Source organism: Oryctolagus cuniculus, chromosome 1 (assembly GCF_051225735.1).
Source record: "Oryctolagus cuniculus isolate XC-2025 breed Fujian yellow rabbit chromosome 1, ASM5122573v1, whole genome shotgun sequence".
NCBI lineage: Eukaryota > Metazoa > Chordata > Mammalia > Lagomorpha > Leporidae > Oryctolagus > Oryctolagus cuniculus.
The window spans coordinates 152,691,344-152,713,283 of NC_142867.1; the positions used below are offsets into that span (position 1 = coordinate 152,691,344).

Genomic DNA, 21,940 nt, shown 5'->3' on the forward strand with positions numbered 1-21,940 from the left:
ATAAGAGTATTTTAGCACCCTGGATTATGCCTCCACATACCTCTACTGCCCCCACACCCCAATTTTGGTCCTGCCACTTCTAGTGTGAAAGGAGGATTAGGGATGGCTGTGTGGCCATTGAATTGCAATTCTTATCCTTGGTTTCACATTAAAATCACATGAAGAGCTTTAAATATCCCAACCTAATGTCCAGCCCTACCAACAGGATAAATTAAATAAAAATATCTGGTCATCTTCTAAAGCTCTCCAGACTTAAAAGTCAACAGGAAGTAGCCATTTGTAGGCAGTAAGGGGGACTTGTTTCTAGAGTAGAGATTCTCAACTTTAACTATCTGGGGAGCTCAAAAACCAAAATCAGTGTCTGGGACCTGTCCCCAAGACATTGGAATTCAGTTGACCTGAAATGTAGCTGGTGTATTTTCGTTCAGTCGCTTGATCTGTTGTATTTCAGTGGAAACTGAAACCTAGATCTTCATTCCGTTTGCTCCTCTTTCCTGCAACACAACATCTATTAGGCCAAAGCATTCAACTTAGATTATTTTTCTAGAAGCATCAACAGGTTGATAAAAGTATTTTCAAGCAGAGAATTACAGTAACAGAATTCAACTTTAGTTGAGATATTATTACTAAATATTGATTTTGCACAGTCACCTAGTTCTATAAACCTATGCTTGTCTACCTGAAATAGTATATCCATGAAGCCACAATAGAACACTTAGTAAATTATTGCTACAACTCATTAAATTATGACCCCAAAGCATTTGGGAGCATGCTAATTGGATCTGGCCTGACCTCGTTTTAAAATGTGCAGAGGCTCCCAGGAGACACATGGATAACAGAATTTTGCATTGTTTCTAAGGCATAAGATGCCTTTTAGGCTAATTATTGTTTTAACAGTATTTAATTCCTTTGGGCTCAGTTACCTGGGCTAATTTAAACTAACTTGACTTTTATTTGTAGTTTGTCAACTTCAGTTTCTAATTACACTGATTCTGTTATGAATATTTTAAAAAGCTGGATCACAGATCAGATTATAAATCAGTTTATTGCATATTGAAACAAAGCTATCTCTTGTAAGATACCAATTTGGGCCCACTTGGTGTTCCTGTCTTGATATATACCCTGTAAAATATGTATTTGCTTTAACTTTATAAAGAAGAAAGAGCAGGAAAGAGAAATGTCAACAGGTAGGAGTATCCAAGAAAGCAGAAAGTAGTTTTTGGATTTATTTCCCCAGCTACATCCTTCCACTGATGCGTTCCATGATTCTTCCTCGCTGAGTCGAGTCTGCTCCTTTGCTCTGATCTTACTTCCTTGAGAAACATTCACGTCGGCCTGTGATGCTCCTTTCGTTAATTCCTTATAACTTGCCAAAATTTCACTCAGTGTGAGTGAAGACCAGGATGTACTTTTCAGGATAACCTGACTCTCCTCCTTAGCCGAGAATGTGTGAAGGTCCTTCCTAATCTCCCTGTTGAGGGGCTCCCCCAGGCCCTGTGGTCCCAGCCAGCTGCTCCTCAGTGTTGCTGGAATACCAACACTCGCACAGTGAGGTGTGCTCTCTGGAAAACACAGTCTCCCATAATAGGACATCTTGGTAGCAGTCAAGGATTCCTGAATTGCTTCATTCCCACCGTGCCCTTCTGCCAGACCTTGAATAGGAAGACCAAGGACCATTTCTTGGCCTGTTCACTAACAGGGACCTCATGTTCATTGACTTAGAATTCTTAGAACATGAACTTAAGTCTTAGATTAAATACATTGCTCATTCTACTTTGTCTTTCTCTCATACTCTCATCTTCCAGGACCCGGCACATCAAAGGAACAATGGAAAGGTTAAGTGAATGAATGGTGAGAATTGAAGAGCCAGAGTTGGAGGATAGCCACTGGCTAGGTCACTTTTAGTATTTCCTTACCTTTCCCCCAACGGGAAATGGGCTTACGAGAGCTCGCCATCCATTTAAATGTCTAACTGCTGAGAGCACAGACTGGCCAGTGCTCTGTGCAGGATTTGTTTGGACCTGGGCCCCATCGCTCAGCCGCCTCTGGTCTCCTGGTTCATCCAGCTCTGGTTGCACTTCTCCCGTCCCCATGCTGGAGTCCTGGTTGAGGCTTCACTCCTTCAGCCTTACTGGTCACCTCTGTGCATTTGACCCTCAGCAACTTCTGATGCAGGCTACAGTCGGGGGGTGAGACAATGGTGTTTCTGGGATCTGGTGGCAGCGTGGGCTCTCTGTGCTCAGCAACATGAACACTTTGCTCTCTGTCCCGGTGGCAGCAGCACCAGATGTGTCCTCAGCTGCCTGCTGCTGCTCCAAACAGCTCTGTAGCTGCCTTGTGGGTCATTCCAAGTATCTGGAGAACGGCTGCAGTTCTTTCCTTCGCTGCCTCCATCTGGGATCCTCTTTGCCTAACCTGGCTCTGTGCTTCTTCCCGCTACTTACCTATATCTGTGGAATCTCTTCCCACTAGGTCACTCTCTCTCCTGTCCACTTACAGTTATCTCTTTGCATCTATGGCTGGTGGGGTCCAGGATCGCTCCAGATAAAGAATCCTCAGAAGAGCAAGTCTCTTACATAAAATACCACAGTATTTGCATGTTATATCCTCGCATCCTCTGTAATCCTTAAATCATCTCTAGATTACATATAATTCCTAATACAATGTAAATGCTATGTAAATAGTTGTTGCACTCTTGTTTAGGGAATAATGACAAGAAAAAAAGGCTGCATGTGTTTAGAACAGACACAGTATTTTAAAGTGCATTTTCAATCTTCAGCTATTTTAATCCACAGATGCAGAACGAATAGATGTAGGGGTCAACTATGTAGGCCGGGCAGTGACCCAGGTCCCTGACCCCAGCTCTGTCGGCCTGTCTGGTCCGTTGCCTCTGAGCTGCTCTATCCCATGCCCTGACAGCTCATTCTATTCACTGCAGCCGGGCCTGCCTTTTCTTGCCTCTGGGTTTGGCTGTGTGTTTTTGTGGTGGTGCTTTTGACTGAGCATTTTTATGAATTTGGACTTGTTGTGGGGTGGAGGAGGTTGGTTTTGGTCTGTCTTGTCATCACAGTCACCTTTATAGACTACATAGACTGAGATACCTGATTTTTCACTCATCAAAACCTTTGACTTCCTATGAAAGCCATCCCACGGCTCGAAGCACTTGGCATTGTAGGGCATTTGAGCCCTTACTAGTATGACCCTGGTTTCTTTCTCATGTTTTTCTCCTTTTACCTTCTGACCTTTTTAATAACAGTTTTTGCAGCATATTCTCTGCCATTTTTATCTCTGAGTAGTGTCATCCAATAGAAATTAGGCCAGCCACATACATAATTTTTCCAACTTCTTAAAGTTAAAAAGGGTGAAATTCTATTTAACCCAATGTATATCCAAAATAATATCAGTTTAACGTGTACTTGGTATAAAAGTTATTGTGTGAAATTTTGCTGTCTTTTAATATTGTCTTTGAAATCCAGGGTGTAGTCAGAGTACTTCCCAGATGGAGCAGCCAGATGTCAGGTGCTCAGTGCCCACAGAGTCAGTGGCTGCCTTACTGGATGGTGCAGTCATACATCAGTGATTTAAGATGTTGCCCCATATAGCACAATCTTGCCTCAAATCCTTATCTCAGACAGCTTCTAATATTTCCTCCATCAATTCTAATTTCTGCCTCATCCAGAACACTTGGCATTTTACATTTTAAAAATATTTAGACACATTCATTAACTTCAAATGTAGACATTATATACACACACATATATACTATTTTTTTTCTTGAAAAGAGACTCCTTGCACAGTGAGGGATTCATGACAATGATCATAAATGGAGTTTGAGTGCATTGTTGTTTACATGGTATGATTCAATAAAGCAATATTTATAACTAACCACTAGTAGGACATGAACATAATCTTTATACTCTCTATATTCCACAAATAAGAGAAAACATGTAATATTGTGTTCCTGGGGTTGGCATATTTCACTTAATATAATGATTTGCAGTTGTGTCCATTTTGTTGCAAATGCCATTTGTTTTTATGTCCAAGTTGTATTCCACCATGTATATATATACACTGCATTTTCTTTAATCATCAGTTGATGGACATCTAGGTTGATTCCATATCTTTGCTATTATAAATTGAACTGTACATGGGAGTGCAGATGTCTCTTTCATATGCTGGCTTTATTTCCTCTGAATATATTCCTAGGAGAGTCTGGGTCACAGGGTTTTTAGTTTTCTGAAGAATCTCCATACTGTTCTCCATAATGGTTGTACTACTTTGCATTTCTACCAACACCTATTAGGATACCTTTTTCTCCACAAGCTTGTTGTTTGTTTTTGGAAAACAGCCATTCTAACCATAGTGAGGTGATACCTCATTGTGGTTTTTATCTGCATTTGCCTGATGGTTAATGATAGTGAGTTTTTTGTTTGTTTTCAAGTTTCTGTTGGCTGCTTGTATTTCATCCTTTGAAAAATGCCTGTATTTCATCCTTTGAAAAATGCCTGTTCCAATCCTTTGCCCATTTCTTAATGCTCTTGTTTGCTTTGTTGGTGGTGACTTTCTTGGGATCCTTTTAAGTTCTGGATAATAATCCTTTATTAGACGTGTAGGTTGCAGAGAGCTTTTCTCCCATTCTGTCACTTGCCTCTTTACTTTGTCAATTGTTTTCTTTGCTGTACAGAGGCTTCTTAGCTAGCTTGGTGTAATCCCATTTATCTATTTTTGCTTCTATTGCCTGTGCTTTTGGAGTCTTATCTAAGAAGTCTTTGCCTAGGCCAGTGTATTGCAGCATTTCCCCTGTGTTTTCCTCTAGTAACTTGATGGTTTCATGTCTTAGGTTTAGATCCTTGATCCACTGTGAGTTGATTTTTGTATTTGATATAAGGTAGTAGTCTTGTTTCAAAGTTGTGTATGTGAATATCAAGTTTTCCCAGCACCATTTCTTGAAAAGACTGCTTTCTCCAGGAAATGATTTTAGCTGATTTGTCAAAGATCAGTTGGTTGCAGATGTGTTTATTAATTTCTGGGATTTCTATTCTGTTGGTCTGCATATCCATTTTTGTGCCAGTACTGATAAATTTTGTTATAAAAACCCTGTAGTATGTCTTAAAATCTGGTATTGTGATGCCTCCAGCTTTGTTTTTATTGTTAGATTGTTTTGCTATTTGAAGTCTGTTGTGTTTTCATATGAATTTTAAGATTGCTTTTTCTAGTTCTGTGAATAAATGTCCTTGTAATTTTGATTGAAATCACATTGAATCTATACATTGCCCTGAGTGGTATGGACATTTTTATGACATAATTCTTTCAATCCATAAGTATGGAAGATTTTTCCATTTTTTTGTGCCTTACATTTCTTTCATTAATGTTTTATAATTGTTGAGATTTTTTTACATTCTTGGTTAAATTTATCCCAAGGCATTTAATTTTTTTGTAGCTATTGTGAATGGGACTGATTGTACAAGTTCTTCTCAGCCACAACATTGTTGGTGTATAAGAATGCTATTGATTTTTTTGTGTAGATTTTATGTACTCCAACTTTGCTGATTTTTCTCTTATGAGTTCTAATAGTCTTAGTGGAGTCTTTTGGTGCCCCAATATAAAGGATTATGTCATCTGCAAACAGGGATAATTTGACGACTTCTTTTCCAGTTTGTATCCCTTTGCTTTCTTTTTCTTACCTAATGGCTCTGGCTACAACTTCCAGAATTATATTGAATAATAGTGGTGAGAGTATGCATCCTTGTCTGGTTCCAGATCTTAATGGAAATGTTTACAGCTTTTCCCAATTCCATATGGTGGTGGCTGTGGGTTTTACATATATTGCCTTTATTGTGTTAAGGTATGTTCTTTCTGTATCCAGTTTTTAAGATGTTTACTATGAGAGGGTGCTATATTTTATCAAATGCTTTCTCTGTATCTGTTAGATAATCATATTCATTTTAATCAATTTTTTTGATGTGGTGTAACTATGTTTACTGATTTGCATATGTTGAACCATCCAGGGATAAATCCCATTTGATCAGGGTGGATGATCTCTTTGATGTGTTGTTGGATTTGATTTGCTAGTATTTTGTTGAATTTTTGCATCTATGTTCATCAGGGATATTGGTCTATTTTTTGTTATCTCTATGTGGCTTTGAAATAAAGGCAATTCTGACCTCATATAATGAGTTTGGAAGCGTTCCTTTCCTTTCAGTTGTTTTGAATAGTTTAAGAAGAATTGATACTAGTTTTTCTTTTTTACCCAGAATCCTTTTATTTAAGGTGTAAAAACTTCATGCATTTCATATATACAATTTTAGGAGCATCGTGATTCTTCCAATACTAGTTCTTTCTTAAAAGTTTGGTAGAATTCAGCAGTGAAGCCATCCAGTCATTGACCTTTCTTTGTTGGGAGGCTCATAATACTGACTCCAACTTAGCCTTGGTTATTGGTATATTCAGGTTTTCTGTGTCCTCAATCCTCAATTTTGGTAAGCTATGTATGTCCAGCCATCTATCCAATTTCTTTAAGATTTTCCAGTTTGTTGGTATATAATTGTAATAATTCCAAATGATTGTTTATATATAATATATTCTTTTGCAACTCTGATTTTATTTATTTAGGTTTTTTCCCCTTTTTCCTTGGTTGGTTGGACCCATGGTTTATCAATGTTATTTTTCCAAAAATTGAGGTCTCTCTTGCTGATCTTCTGTATTTTAGTTTTTTCTTATACTAATGTTGCTTTATTTTTGTTTTTGTACATCCTTGAGATGCATTGTTAGATTATTTGGTACCTTTCCAATTTTTTTTGTAGACAATAAATGCTATAAACTTTCTTTTTAACACTACTTTTGCTGTATCTCATGTTTTGATATGTTGTGTTTTCATTTTCATCCCTTTTAATTTCTTCTATGACACACTGTTCATTCATAAGTATGTCTCCATGTGTTTAATATTTCCCAGAGTTTCTTTTGTTGTTGATTTACAGATCATTCCATTGTAGTCAGAAAAGATACACTCACTGTATGATTTCAAATTTATTGAGTTTGTTGACTTATTTTGTTGCCTAGTATATGATCTTTCCTAGAGAATGTTACAGCACTGATTGAAAAGAATGTGTATTCTGCAGTTACGGCATAGAATGTGCTGTGGATACCTGTTATATCCATTTGATCTATAGTGTAGTTTAGCTCTGTTTCTTTGATGTTTTGTCTGGTTGATCTGTCTATGGATTAAAGTGGAGTGTTGAAGTCCCCATTGTTTGGAGCTATATCTCCCTTTGGATCCATTGACTCTTGTTTTATAAAACTGGGTTCCCTAGCACTGAGTGCATAAATATTTACTATAGTCACATCTTCTTGTTGAACTGATCCCTTAATCATTACGTAATAACCTTCTTTTTCTCTTTTTTGAAAATGATCAATTTTTTCTTCAGGAGGACTACATTGTTTAATTAATTTATTTATTTGAAAAGCAGAGTTAGAGATCGACCAATCTTCATCTTCTGGTTCACTCCCCAAATGGCCGCAATTGCTGGGGCTGGGCTAGGCCAAAGCCAGGAGCTTCTTTTGGGGTCTCCCACATGGCTGCAAGGGCCCAAGGACTTGAGGCATCCTCTGCTGCTTTTTTAAAAAGATTTATTTATTTGAAAGATGGAGAGAGAGAGAGGCAGAAAGAGAAAGAGCGAGAAAGAGGTCTTCCACCTGCTTTTTCACTCCCCAGATGGCTGCAAGAGCCAGAGCTGCACTGGTCCAAAGCCAGGAGCCAGGAGCTTCTATCGGATCTCCCATGCTGTTGCAGAGGCCCAAGGACTTGGGCCAACTTCCACTGCTTTCCCAGGCCATAACAGAGAGCCGGATCAGAAGTGGAGCAGCTGGGACTCGAACTAGAGCCCAAACCATACAGGATGCTGGCACTGCAGGCCGCAGCTTTACCTCCTACACCACAGCGCCAGCCCCTCTCTGCTGCTTTTCCCAGCTGCATTAGCAGGGAACTAGATTGGAAGTGGAGCAGCCAGAAATTGAACCAGCGCCCATATGGGATGGTGGCACAAAATCGGCAGCTTAACCTGACACCACAGGCCCCTTCTTTGTCTCTTTCAGCAGTTTTTACCTTAATTTCTATTTTGTCTGATATTAAGATAGCTACTCTTGCTCATTTTTGATTTTCACTTGCATGGAATCTTTTCCCATCCTTTCACTTTCATTCTGTGTGTGTGTGTGTTTTGGTGAAGTGTGTTTGTTATAGCCAGTGTATAGATTTTTTTTTTAATCCACACAGTAAGTCTGTATCTTTCAACAGAGGAATTTAATCCATTTACATTCAAGGTTATTATTGGTAAATAATGACTTGGTCTTATTTCCCCATAAATATTGTTTGTTTCAAATGTCTGTTTTACTATGTTTTCTGCTTGCACCTTCTTTCTTGAAGCTAATTGTCTTCATCTGTTTCTGTATGTAATACTTAAGTAAGTATAATTTGTAAGGCTGAGTGGGTGGTGTAAAATTCTTTCAGTTTTTGCTTGTCTTGGAAGGTCTTTATTTTACCTTAATTTATGAATGAGATCTTTGCTGGGTAAAGTATTTGGGGTTGGCAGTTTTTTCTTTTCAAACTTGGACGGTATCTGTTCTCCCCTGCCCTGTAGTAGAGAATCCTGTTGAGAAATCTGTTACTCTGATTGGAGCCTTTAGAAGTGACATGTTTCTCTCCTGAAAATTTTAGAATATTCTCTGTATGCTTTCTTTTGAGAGTTTGGCTTGGTGTTGTGGTGAGGACCTGTCCTGATCATGCCTATTTGTAGTTGCACGAACTTCCTGTACTTGAATGTCCATATCTTTTTTCCAAGTTGGGGAACTTTCTGCTGTTTGATTGAATCGGTTTTCTACTACATTCTGTAGTGCATCTCCTGGCCCTATTATGAGGTCTGCCCCAGTATGCGAGTAGCTCTGAGCTTCTGCAGTCAGGCTGGGTGGGTGCACGGGAATCCAGCCACAGCCTGTGACTGCCATAGTTCTGGGGCTTATGCCGAGAACTACCATAGCCACAGGGTGCAGAGGATCTACTTTCCACTCTGTTAACTTCCCTTGTTTCCATTCTAGTTGCCCTCAGCATCAGTGGGACTGCTCACTGTCCCCTGAGTTAGAACAGAATCCAGCAGCAATTCTACCCCAGCAAGCTGAGGGAGACAATATGGCTTCCATTTTTGGAGCAAAGTAGTTGCTCAGATCCCTTTCAGCTCTGAAGTCTGGACTTGAAGTCCATGGGGACTATGGAATTCTCCCCAGTTCAAGTTGCCGGTGGCAGGGACTGTGGTACCTTCTTCCTACTTTCTCTTGGCAAGATGGTACTTCTCAGCAAGGAGCTGGTCATGTATGCAGGGGTGGCTGGCAGTGTGGTCAGCATCCGTGGGGTGTCTGTCCTCTCTCCTTGATGCCCCACGCAGTCTCTTCTGTTCTGAAAAATTTCTTTAAGTCCCCTGGGAACATGGGCCTTTTTTTTTTTTTCCTGGTGTCTGTCTGTGGCTCAGGGCCGTGCTGCTTTTCAATATTCAGCCATCTCGAATCCTCTCCCAGAATACTTGTCAGTTTTCTCTTATTAACTACTTATCACAGCCTCTCTAGTGTTCAAGTATTTATGTAATTATCTGTCTTGTAGGTTGTGAAATCATAGAATGTCCACGTTACCCTTTGCTTGTCTCTGAACAATAGCTTGAAAGTGTTGAACAGAATTGGATTTTGGCAGAAAACTGACCCAGCTAGAAACAACCATTGTACAGCAGTAGTAGCTAAGCAACTATAGCCCGGTTTTTGAACCTCAATTTGCTCATCTATAAAATGAGGTAATGACTCCCTCACAGTGTAAGTGAGCATCAAACAAAGTGTGCCTAGCACTTAACTTGGGTCTCAGTCAAAAGCTTATTATTCTATTTCTCATTTTTCTGGGATGCTATTAATTAAATAACAGCTATTAAAAATATGAAGTGGCAAATGATATTAAATATGCACAATAATGTAAGTTGTACCCTTATTTCAGAAACACTCAGTGTAGGGACCAAGATATCATTAGTGGAAGTGAAAAATGATACAACTACTTTAAAAAAAATGCTTTGACAGATCCAAGAGGTGAAGCATAGAGCAACTATATGACCCAGCAAGTCCATTCCTGGGTATATACCCAAGAAAACTTAAACATGCATCTGCATAAAATTTGTACATGAAGGTTCATATCAGTATTCCTCACAAGATCTAGAAACTGGAAACAACCCAAATGTCTATGAATTGGTGGGTGAACAAGGACAATGTGGTATATCCTTACAATATAACACTATTTGGCACAGAAAGGGGAAAAATATCTGATACGTGCTACAATGTAGTTGAATTTCAGAAAACATTATGCTAGATCAAAGACGCCGGCCATGAAAGACCACATGTTAATGATTCCACATAGGAAATGTTTGAATAGACCAATCAATGGAGACCAAGTGTATAGTGGCTGTCTGAGCTGGAATGGTGGATATTGGGTGTCACTGATAATTGGTAAGTTTCTTTTGGGGTAACAAGGGTGTTCTAAAATGAGGTCATGGTGATTTTTATGCAGCTTAGTAAATAGTCATGTAACCATTGAATCATACACGTTAAATGGGTAGACATTTTTGGTTTATAGATTATAACTCAGTAAAGACATTACAAATTTGGATAAAAATTAGAATTCCTTAGAATTAAGGAAAAAATATATTTTTCTGCCTTAAGTACATGCTCCTTCCTCCTCCCCAAATGAATAACAGTAACAACAAAAGCTAATCAAAATAGAAATTCTTGTCTCCCAGATTTATAGACATTTCACTTGAATAATTTATGTCAAGAAAAATACATTCCTGCCAGAAGACATGGCTCTTTTTACAGTGTGTTTTTCCTTCTGGTTTAGAGAGTCAGACACAGACCTCCTGAAATGGACTGAACCCAGGGAGAAACTGAAGTGCACAGTAGCCTTGGCCCTTCATTCCTTCTTGCTTGGTTCTTCCCAGAGTGACCCCATCTGTAGCAGTAACTGCACTCTGAAGTCATCTTGGATGTTTCTCCCTCACTTTTAGTCCTCATTTTATTGTGATAAAATACCCGAGCCTGGGTACTTCATAAACAAAAGAGGTCTCTGTAGCTCACAGTTCAGAGGTCCAAGGACATGTGACCAGCATCTGCTTGGCTCTGGTGAGGGCCTCCTGGCGGATGGCACCTGGCTCAGGTGCATGTAGAAGAGGAGAGGTCAGACATGGTGAGATAGGAGCAAGAAAGTGAGCAGAGGACATGCATCTTGGTTTAACAACCCATTCTTTCAAGAATTGGTGTATTTCATGAGACCAGCATGCGAAGACCCAAGGAAGGTACCCTGCACTAGGTTCCACCTTTTAAAGGTTTCAGTACCCCAGCACTACCATACTGGGGACCAAGCTTCTGCTCATGAGCCTTCAGAGGACGCACTCAAGCCATATCCACCCTGTAGCCCTGGGGAGCAGAGACCATGTCCATCTTGTGTGCAGTCAGTTAATGTTACCTGGCACATAGTAGGTACTCTAGAAGCTGTTGGGTGGGATGATGCTGGCCCCTCCAGCCCTGGAGGGGAGTGGCTGCAGCACACCTGGCAGTGTTCACAATGTGTGCCATCTTGGAAACCCAAGTGCCAAGGCTCTCTGTGCCTTTGCTGCTATGTGAACAGGACCACAGTCCCCATGGCCTCTCTAGACACGAGCTCACCACTAGGATCAAGGAAAGAGGTGTTCAAGACTTGAATTAACGGCAAGAGTAAGCGCAAGCACCCTCTTCCAGGGAAAGGATTTTTTTTTCCGATCCCATTTAAAAGCAAACAGGAAGAGGCAGAAAAGGTTCACAAGGCTGGACATTCAGCTCCCAATGCTTCTGGGGCAGTAGAGCCCTTTAACAAAATTGGAGACTGAGTGTATGAGGCTTGGGTTGATCATGAAAGCTGGTTTCTGCCTGGGCATTGGCGAAACCTGCCTGCCTTGACGTTCTACCTGCAAGCATCAAGGCGCAGAGACCCCTGCTGGTCTCAGAAGTGGCATGGCATCCGCTGGCCGAATTGCACCCCATTAGGGTTTCTGGCATCTTGGCTCCCTCCTTTAGGCCTGTGGAAGGGGGTGAGCTGGCAGCCTCTAGGCCTTGTCTGCAGACTTCTCCCCAGCTTGGTGGATGACGAACCCCTGATGGGCTGAGAGGCTCCCGGTCCCACCCTGCCTCGTGTACCTCAGGCAAGCTCAGTCGGCACTTCCCACCAAGGACGACTATGGAGAGGGGCTCTGCCCACCCCCACCAGCCGAGCCCGTGCTGGACATTGGCCAGGTCCTCATTCGTGCTTCTGAGTCAGAGTTGTGATGTCGCCCCTTACATTTTCACCTGGGTCGCTGTTTTCCTCCATCTTGGATTCTTGCTTCCAGTTATCTGAGTTGTGCTCCAGGGGCCGGCACCACTTGTGAGAGTTGAAGACAGAGCCGTAAACAAGAAAGGCAATGCCCTTTCTTTAGGAGCTTAGGTTCTAGCCCCCTTTCGTCCTCCTACTTTCTCCATCTCTTTCTCCATTCCCCACTGTATTTTTATGATCTGCAATTTTGATTTTTATTTGTTTGAAAGGTAGAGAGACATAGAGGCAAATCTCCCATCCTCTTGTTTACTCCTTAAATATCTGCAACAAGAGGGCTGGGACAGGCTGAAGCCAGGAACTCGGAATTCATTCAGGGCCTCCCGTGTGAGTGGCAGGGACCCAAATGTTTGGTAAAAATAGGCAAATCGGGAAACATCACTTTAGACAGAAATCTGGCACAAATTATCGCAGGTGTTTTCTGGCTATAGTGAAATAGTTTTGTTCTTGAAATTGCCCCATACAACAATACATGTTTTAAGACATGGGGAAATTGTGACTAGTTAGAAGCAACTGTAATTGGTTCAAGAATTCACATTCTGCATACTCCAGTTAATACCAAGAATAAAGTCAGGATTCAAATTCACTCCAGAAAGAAAGCTAAGATTACTTCATGAGGAGGATCACAGCAGAGGAGGGTAACAGGGCCTTGACATTTGCATGTTGTGCAAAGAACTTGGAACGTGAGCCGGGAGAGCTAAAATTGGCTTTTTTGCAAATATGAAAATTGGAAATTGGAGAGGGTAAATAACCTTGTTTCCTAAATATGACCAAATAAAATGCAAATACATGGGAGCATTACATTTCATATAAATTTCACTTCTGGATTTGCATAACAGATTTATAATATACAAAATCACTTCCAAAAGTCCTTGGAAAATGGAATTGAAAGGTAGTTATTTTGATGCAAAAAATTACAATTCTTTTTTTTCTTTTAAAATTCGTGATTATTTATTCTGTTGGTATGACCTAAATTGTCAATATATCTTGCAGTTTATTTTGAAATAACAAGTATGTAAACATTGTCTACATATGTGTAAAATAAGTCACAATAAACCTTTTTTTCTAAAAGATCTGTCACTACAGTTTATTGCTATTTTGTACACCAGAAATTGAATTACTATTTTAATGCAATAAAAAAGTTAAAGCTCTTGTTTGGTTAAACCTGAGCTTACACAGGTTTTTAGGGAGGACAGTGTAGTAAGAAAAAGAAATTCGGACCATTGACTGTTAACTTCCTGGACACAGTGCATTCTAAATTAATGCTTTTGTAATATAAGAAAACAAAGTTTGACTTAAGGATGATGCACCACAGTGCACTTAAATTATCAAGAATGTTTATTAATAGGCTTCTTTTTTTAACTTTTATTTAGTAAATATAAATTTCCCAAGTACAGTTTATGGGTTACAATGGCTTCCCCCCCCATAACTTCCCTCCCACTCGCACCCCTCCCATCTCCTGCTCCCTCTCCCATTCCATTCACATCAACATTCATTTTCAATTATCTTTATATACAGAAGATTGATTTAGTATATATTAAGTAAATATTTCATCAGTTTGCACCCACACAGAAACACAAAATGTAAAATACTGTTTCAGTACTAGTTATAGCATTACTTCACACTGGACAACACATTAAGACAGATCCCACATGAGAAGTAAGTACACAGTGACTCCTGTTGTTGACTTAACAAATTGACACTCTTGTTTATGGCATCAGTAATCACCCTAGGCTCTGATCATATTTAGGCAGGGTCATAGTCAGAATGGAAGTTCTCTCCTCCCTTCAGAGAAAGGTACCTCCTTCTTTGATGACCTTTCTTTCCACTGGGATCTCACTTGCAGAGACCTTTCATTTAGGTCGTCGTCGTCGTCTTTTTTTTTTTTTTTTCCAGAGTGTCTTGGCTTTCCATGTAATAGGCTTATTTTCAAAGTCAACAATTCCCCCAGGACATAAAATATAGAAAGTTAAACATTGTGTTGAAAGGAGAGTGGGGATACATTCCTCCATCATAAATAAAAATAATGAAGATGTACTTTACAGACTCATCCAGTGTTAGTGGTGGAAGTCATACAAGGCACCTTCATCTGTGGATTTCAGAACAGTTTGCATTTTCATGAACTTTTTAAAGACGCTTATATGCATGAATTTTTTATTTTTTACATCAAAACTTTTATTTTGATAGCATATTCCACAGATTTCTAAAGGTACTCTTGTATTTCTATCTACTGCTTGATTTGGCAGAATCATCTATAACTAATAAATATGCGATATGTTTGAAAATGAGCACCTGCTCCAGGGCACATGGCTTGTATTAGGAGTTCCTACATGTGAGTCATTCCAAGCATCGTATTTACTAGGAAAACAGAAGTTCAGGTTACTGGGTGTAAGACAGTTTCAAATAATTTCTTTTTTAGTTAGCAGTTGATGATTGAATCTCAAAGATTAAAATTTTGATATTAGTTGAAAAACAAAGAGATAGACCAATTAGTTCGAACTTAACAGTACCACGGCCCAAGATAAATTGTATTCTGGCACCATAGAAGACAATTTTTAAAATAGGGATGGATTAAACCTCTGAAGTGTCGCTTAAAACAGTGGGGCTCTGATTGGCATAGTCTTCCATGTTGGTGACAAGAGGAAACTAGAGTGTTTCGTAGACATTTTGCAGCCTCTCCAACATTCAGCTGTGCTTATTGATGTGTTGGAGGTTAATTTGCGTGTTCTCAGGTCCTGCTGATGGGAGAGGAGACTGATACATGTACCTGAAGCACACGTAGGTGAGATGGCTGAAAACTTCAGCAGCACAGGCGACTCTGCCGTCAGAGCTCCTTGTGAGCGGCTTTCCTCCATGTGGATAAGGACTCCTGCCGGCCGGGTTTCTCGGCTTCATTGCTTCATTGCTTGGTGCCAGGCAGAAATCTTTGTTTGGAGAGGCCGTCCTGTGCACTGTGGGATGTGGGGCAGCATCACTGGCCTCCATGCAGTGATGCCAGCCGCATTCCCACGTTGTGGCGAAACTGGGTCCTGAGATGGCCCAAGTCCTTGGGTCCTGCACCCCATGGGAGACCAGGAGAAGCACCTGGCTCCTGCCATCGGATCAGCGTGGTGCGCCGGCCGTGGCGGCCATTGGAGGGTGAACCAATGGCAAAGGAAGACCTTTCTCTCTGTCTCTCTCTCTCACTGTCCACTCTGCCTGTCAATAAACAAAAAACAAAACAAAAAACAAAAAAACAAACGAAAAAAAACCCTGGGTCCTGAGATTGCCAAATAGGCCCCTGTTGAGAACCACCGTTGTGTAACGACATCCATTGTGGTGGTTTCTTATGTAAGTTGAGTGGCAAGTGGCCTGAATGTCCATATTTAGAGTGGAACCATTCAATAGAGATACAATGGGAGCCATGTAAGTAATTTAATATTTTCTAATCATTACATTAATAAAGAGGAACAGGTAAAATGTCTTATTTGATCCAGTACCTCTAACATATCACTTCAACATGCAGTCAGTGTGAAAATTATTAATGAGGTACTTTACACTCCTTTTCCTAGTAGTAAGTACAAGCATATTTCAGGAAACTCATGGAGAATGAAATTACAAGATAATTTGATTTCAGTGCAAAGAGTTTTGAAATCTATGGGTATGAGAAGTCCTCACAGTTATGGAAGTATATTCTAAAAAAGTCATGCATAGATTCCAAGATTTTCTTGCACCAGAATCAACTTTTATTACCATTTTCCCCAAACTTTTTGAAGTACCTTTGTGTAGTGCCACAGACCCCAATATTGTACTCCACAGAAAGCTGTCCAATAGGCAGTACACAAGGTAAAGGATTGTAACTTCAAAAGGAATTTTCTTAGATACATGAGCTCCTTTTACCATTTGAAAACATGAAACCAAGTGTTTTTGGTATGTACAAGTATCACTTTCATTAGACTCATAGGAAAAATTTTGTATTAAAAACTCTTACAGTTTCTCATTTTGCTGAATCCTACCTGAATGTGTGGCTGTCAAAATGAGTGCCATCCAGAGTGAAGCCAACGTAATCTCATTCGACCAGATAAGTCCCCTAGGGAATCAGGTGTATTTTACACTTGATCCAGGGTCAGTATTGGTTCACGATGCAGTTATCTTACATTTCTAGATCATTGACCTCCTCTGTACTATAAAATGAAACAAATCAGTGTTTGGATAGACTTACAGCCATTATCTGTCTTGAAAATATCCCGAAATTGCCTGATTTAGAGAACACTCCATTCATTTGTCCTGGAGTTTAAAGACCTGCTCTCTTGTCACCATGGAAACAGATTCACATCCTACTGACATGAATTCAGTGCCTCTCTACTAATGATAGTCTATAACATGAGCTCTGAAGAGTAAAATGGGTCTGCATCAGGTTTCATTGTTCAGCTGATAATGTTCCCCAGCTGAATGATGCCCTGCCTCATTTGGTTTTAGTTCTTAAGTTTTTATTTGCTGTGAAGTTGTGCATGGTGAGGGTTTTGATGCTTTAACCCCTGCCACTGAATTAATGCATCTGTTTGAACAGTCCAAATGCTGGATTAGTGTCATACAGACTCTGAAGTGGGTGGGTAGACGTTTGGTAGCAAGTTCCCATCTTTGCTCCACAAGTCAAGAAATCTGATGCTGGTACTGACTGGGTCTGACTGGGCCTGCAATGACCTAGGTAAGGCCTGTAGGAGAACCCATGATCTGTGATGACCAATTTAGGGGAAAAGCCGCTTAAAATGAGCCAATGGGGTAAAGGGCTTATTTGGAATTTCATTTTGAAATACAAAACAAAAAGTCTAAATATAAAGTGATGTTACATTTTCAAAACTGTAGGTGATGATATTAAGAAGAGTTGAAAAGATGGATTAAATAAAGTGAAATAAGTATAGAATTTTTTATTATACCTTTTCCAGCAGAATTTAATCACCAATAGGTGCTTTCTAGCACTGAGACGTCCACTATGCATAAGTAGACTTTGTTCAGTCACTCAGTCCCCTCTTTCTTCACTACCCCGACTGGACTTGAGCTTCCCCTTTTTGTGTTATTTTCTGCTTCGAGGAATAAGTCCTCTCTACCAGCTTTGTGGCTCTCTTCTGTGTCCTACCCTATAGGTGATCATCTTTTGGGATCCTGTCACTCTGTGTTCCTCAGGTGCCCTCCTTAATCCCTCTTCCTCATTTAATTTAGATGCTTAGTTGTTTTTGAGACCATGCACAATCTATTCTTTATCCCCAGAGTTGCCAAAACACTTCCCTGCTGTGCCCACACATGATCACACATTACTTCCTGACTTCATGGACAGGTGGGACTGTGTGGTTCATTGCATACTCATATAATTTCCATGGAGAAGGAATGGTGGATTTTGATAACCCATTGTTACTGATCTCGGGATCCCACTGGTGAGTTCCCATGAAGGAATTCTTGAATTCTGAGTCCAGGGTGTTGATCTGTGATTTTACTGTCCCGCAGCTGTTGAAATTTCCTAATGAAGTCCCTTACCAGCTATTCCAGAAACATCTACAGACTCAGGACACATGAGAGGGAAGCAGTTCTAAATATAGATGGGTGATTCAAGGGGCTAAAAACTCGGCTGTGGATTGAAAACTTCCTGGCTCATCATGCTTTGAAACCTCCTGCAAAAAACCAATAGGAAATAGGTTGCTTGGACTTTGTCCCAGAAAGGGAGAGGGTGAAGCAGTGGACAAGAGGGATTGGCCAGGAGAGAAAGGCCCACTGTGGGGCCCCGTTTGCTTGTTAGCAACTGGGGTAGCTCGGGAAAGAGGAGGCAGAGTTGATGTGGGGTTAATGTCGTAATAAGTTAGCCAGCTGAAGGAAAATGTAATCAAATTCTAGCTGCCTGGGATTTGCTAAGCATTAGTCTAAGAGATAGGAGAAACTTAATAATCATGGCTTTTTTTTTTTATCATGGTAAGATACACATAAAAATTGCCTAACCATTTTGAGGCATGCATTGCAGTGTCATTAACTATATTCACAATGTTATGCAACCATCACCACTATCCATTCTAGAAAGTCAGCGTCCTGAAGATAAACTCTGTACTTATTAAACAGTAGCTTTGCATTCCCCTCACTTCCTCAGTCCCTGGTAACCTTTATTCTCCTTATGCGTCCTTGAATTTGAGCTAGGTACCTCGTATGTAATTGCTGTCATATAATATTTGCCCTTTTGTGTCTGGTTTAGTTCAGTTAGTATAATGTTTTCAGGGATCATCTATCAGAATTTCCTTCCTTTTTAAGGCTGAATAATATTTCATGTTATGCATATACTACATTCTGCTTATCTATTCATCTAGATGAATAAAAACAGTATTCAACTAACATTGGTATCACTTGCATGGCATTTTATAAGTTTTTCTTTTTTTTTTTTTTTTTGTCATTCTTCCTTTTCAAGAGATTTCTTAGCCTCTGTTAGACCTCTGAAGAGGCATTTGTTTATCCCAGGGAACAATTGATTTCAGTCTGAGAAGGTGTTTTGACCAGCAGAGTACAGTTGCTGAGACCAGGTGTGTTGAGTTTAACCACACCCCATCCTCTGTGCCTGGCTGTCTGTTGTAGGGGTCTTTAGAGGCCGGGAGGGGGCAGTGCCATGTATCTTAATAGGAACCTGGTGACTCTTGAAAAGCCTGTTTAAATTTCTATATAAAAACCCTTTGAAAAGTTCTTATCTAAGTTGGTGTTTGTAGTAACAGCTGTGGGAGGAACAGCTATTTAACATTTGAGAACTGCAATCATGACTGAGAGCTCTCTGTGGTTGACATTCTTGGGTAGTGAGGCAGCAGTTAGAAAAGTTACATGTAGGAAGTCAGGCATGTGTCCATTAAGGAAATTTTGGTTTGGGTGAATGCATAAGTACTCTCCTTATTTTTCCCAACACCTTGATAACTTGAGAAAAATTGTAGAGTACTAATAACTCTTTTCTTTAAAAAGATTCTTAAATGTATTTGAAAGGCCGAGTCACAGAGAGAGAGATCGTCCATCCACTGCCTTACTCCCCAAATGACTGCAGCAACAGGGCTGTGCCAGGCTAAAACTAGGAGCCTGGAATTCCATCTGGGTCTCTCACAAGTGTGGCAGGGGCCCCAGCGTTTGGGCCATCTTTGGCTTTTCCTGGTACATTAGCTTGATCAGAAGTGGAGTAGCTGGGACTCAAATTTGCAGTCTGATATGGGATGCTGGCGTTGCACATGGCAGCCCAACCCTCTATGCCACCATGCCAGTTCCATAACTTTTTTTTTTGACAGGCAGAGTTAGAGAGACAGAGGTCTTCCTTTCTGTTGGTTCACCCCCAAAATGGCTGCTATGGCTGGCACACTGCGCCGATCTGAAGCCAGGAGCCAGGTTCCTTCTCCTGGTCTCCCATGCGGGTGCAGGACCCAAGCACTTGGGCCATCCTCCACTGCCCTCCCGGGCCACAGCAGAGAGCTGGACTGGAAGAGGAGCAACTGGGACAGAACCGGCGCCCCGACTGGGACTAGAACTTGGGGTACCGGCACTGCAGGTGGAGGATTAGCCTAGTGAGCCGTGGCACCAGCCCCATAACTGTTTTAAGGAATATAATGAAGCAAGAGGAATTGTCCTGAGAATTTGGGACTGTGGCACTCCAGGTAAGAAAGAACCTAGTTCTTCACTCTGTGTTGAAGCAGCAGTGGAAACAGGGTAGGGTGATAAGACTTGAATGAGAAGAATGAGAAAAGTTAAAATAGCCTCAGATTGAGAAAGAAAAATAACAAAGGGAAACAACTAAGTAATCTTATCGGAATAGTTTTTCTGTTTAGTCTTACATATTTCCCTTAAATACAATCCAATTTACTTTTTCCTATATTCAGAGTTTTTTTTTTCTTAAAAAAGCTAAAATATAAAAATATTTATTTCTATTCTAGTAAATTTCAACTCTGATGGTAGAATCGCCATAGAACTTTGCAGGGGCAGAGCCTGCCATCTGAGACTTCCGTGAAGATCTCCAGGTAATTCTCATGGGCAACCCGTAGTGAGGATTACTGATCTAATTTTCTCTGAGCATCATCTCGTCTAAACCCAGCAGTGCTTATCACATAGCAAGGATTACTCATCACCACCAGACTGGGGCGTTTTCTGTTGTTGGCAGGTTTAGTAACAGATCAAGGCCGAGACTGAAAATGTAAACTAAGCCCTGACCCTGATCCCAAAGCGAGCAAGTGGAAGGACCGTTTATGCAGCACCCTGTGTGAAGTAAGCTGGTGTGAGGAGAGGGGCGTTGTCCATTCTCTGTTGCTAGAAAAAACATCTGAGGATGGTTAGTGCACCTGGCTCGCAGTTTAGGAGCCTCTGATGGGGGCATGATGGTGGATGGCATCACATGGGTGGGAGAGTGTGCAAGGGGGAGATGCCGCCTGGCAAAACAGAGCCACGGGGAGCAGGAAGGGGCCCTTCTGCAGCAACTCTTCTCTCAGGGACTAGTTAAGGTGCCAGGAAAACCACGCTGCCTCCTGAGGGCAGTGCCTCCAGTGACGACCTCCTGGACTCCACCTCTGAAAGGTCTACTGCTTCTCGCATCACCACGCTGGGAATGATGCTTCCAGCACTTGAACATGTAGGGGACAAACTGCATCCCAGCCATAGGAGAGAGCAGTGTACAAATATGGGGTGATTTCTAAGTGGGCCTTCCTGTTGTAAAAATCTGGTGAGGAGAATTAGATAACCACTTCTGTTGAACCAACTCTTGCAGTGACTTTACCAGGCTGAGATAAAGAACTTTTTCCTTCGACTCAAGCAAAGACCCTGGTGTCTATCATCACTCTGTGACTCACACTCCCTTTCCTGTTACTGTTGCAAACCAGGCTGTTCTTTAAGAACACATGCCCCTTCTACCCTCACTCATGAGAGTATCAGGATGTGAACTGGCCCTTCTTCACTGTGCCCTCAGGCCCAGAAGAGATGCCCAATCTTTGTCTGCAGCTCCCCAGCACTGGTCTCACTCTCGTGGTGTCACTATTTTTTCTGGTGACCTATCATCTCTCTACAGTCAGTGGGGGCCATCACTTGCACCCTTTGGGCCGATGCTTCCCCATATTTTGTGAGCACAGTCAGCTATTGCTAAGCCAGAGCGCTGTCTCGAGCTATGCTGGTGGTTGGAGGCGGAGCTTCAGGCCAGGCTCCATGGAAACTGTCTCTGGAAGCTGGACTCTGTTCTCAGTAATTGGACTGAACACGGTTAATTGATGGGGATAATGGAGCATAAGTTGTCTCCTATTAGCAAGAAGGATTAAGGCCAGAGAAATGTGTGGTATGAGAGCTGAGAATCCAGAGAAGATACCTTCTGGTTTATGTCAAAGTGGGGAGAGCAACAGGCTTTCAATCAGGCTCAAGAGAGGAGAAGGAGCAAAGCCAGTTACCCTTGGTAAATACCCTGATACTTAGCTTCATCCCACTCAGGTGCTGGGGGAGGTTTTGCCATTTTCACTAACTGCCTCCTAGAGGAGACACAGCATCAAGCTAGATGCTTCAGAATTATTT

The 21,940-nt window shown here is 41.1% G+C and overlaps 1 protein-coding gene across 5 annotated transcripts in view; it reads left to right on the forward strand.

Annotated features, from left to right (window-relative positions):
• GNA14 (G protein subunit alpha 14) overlaps nucleotides 1–21,940 on the forward strand; it is a 225,565-nt gene that overhangs the window by 79,651 nt on the left and 123,974 nt on the right. The window contains exon 2 of one of the 5 annotated variants that reach the window (XM_089336599.1): nucleotides 20,329–20,412. The exons of the other annotated variants lie outside the window; for them this stretch is intronic. The gene's annotated coding sequence lies outside the window, so the exon portion shown is untranslated. The remainder of the gene's footprint in view (nucleotides 1–20,328; nucleotides 20,413–21,940) is intronic. 5 annotated transcript variants of the gene reach the window in all.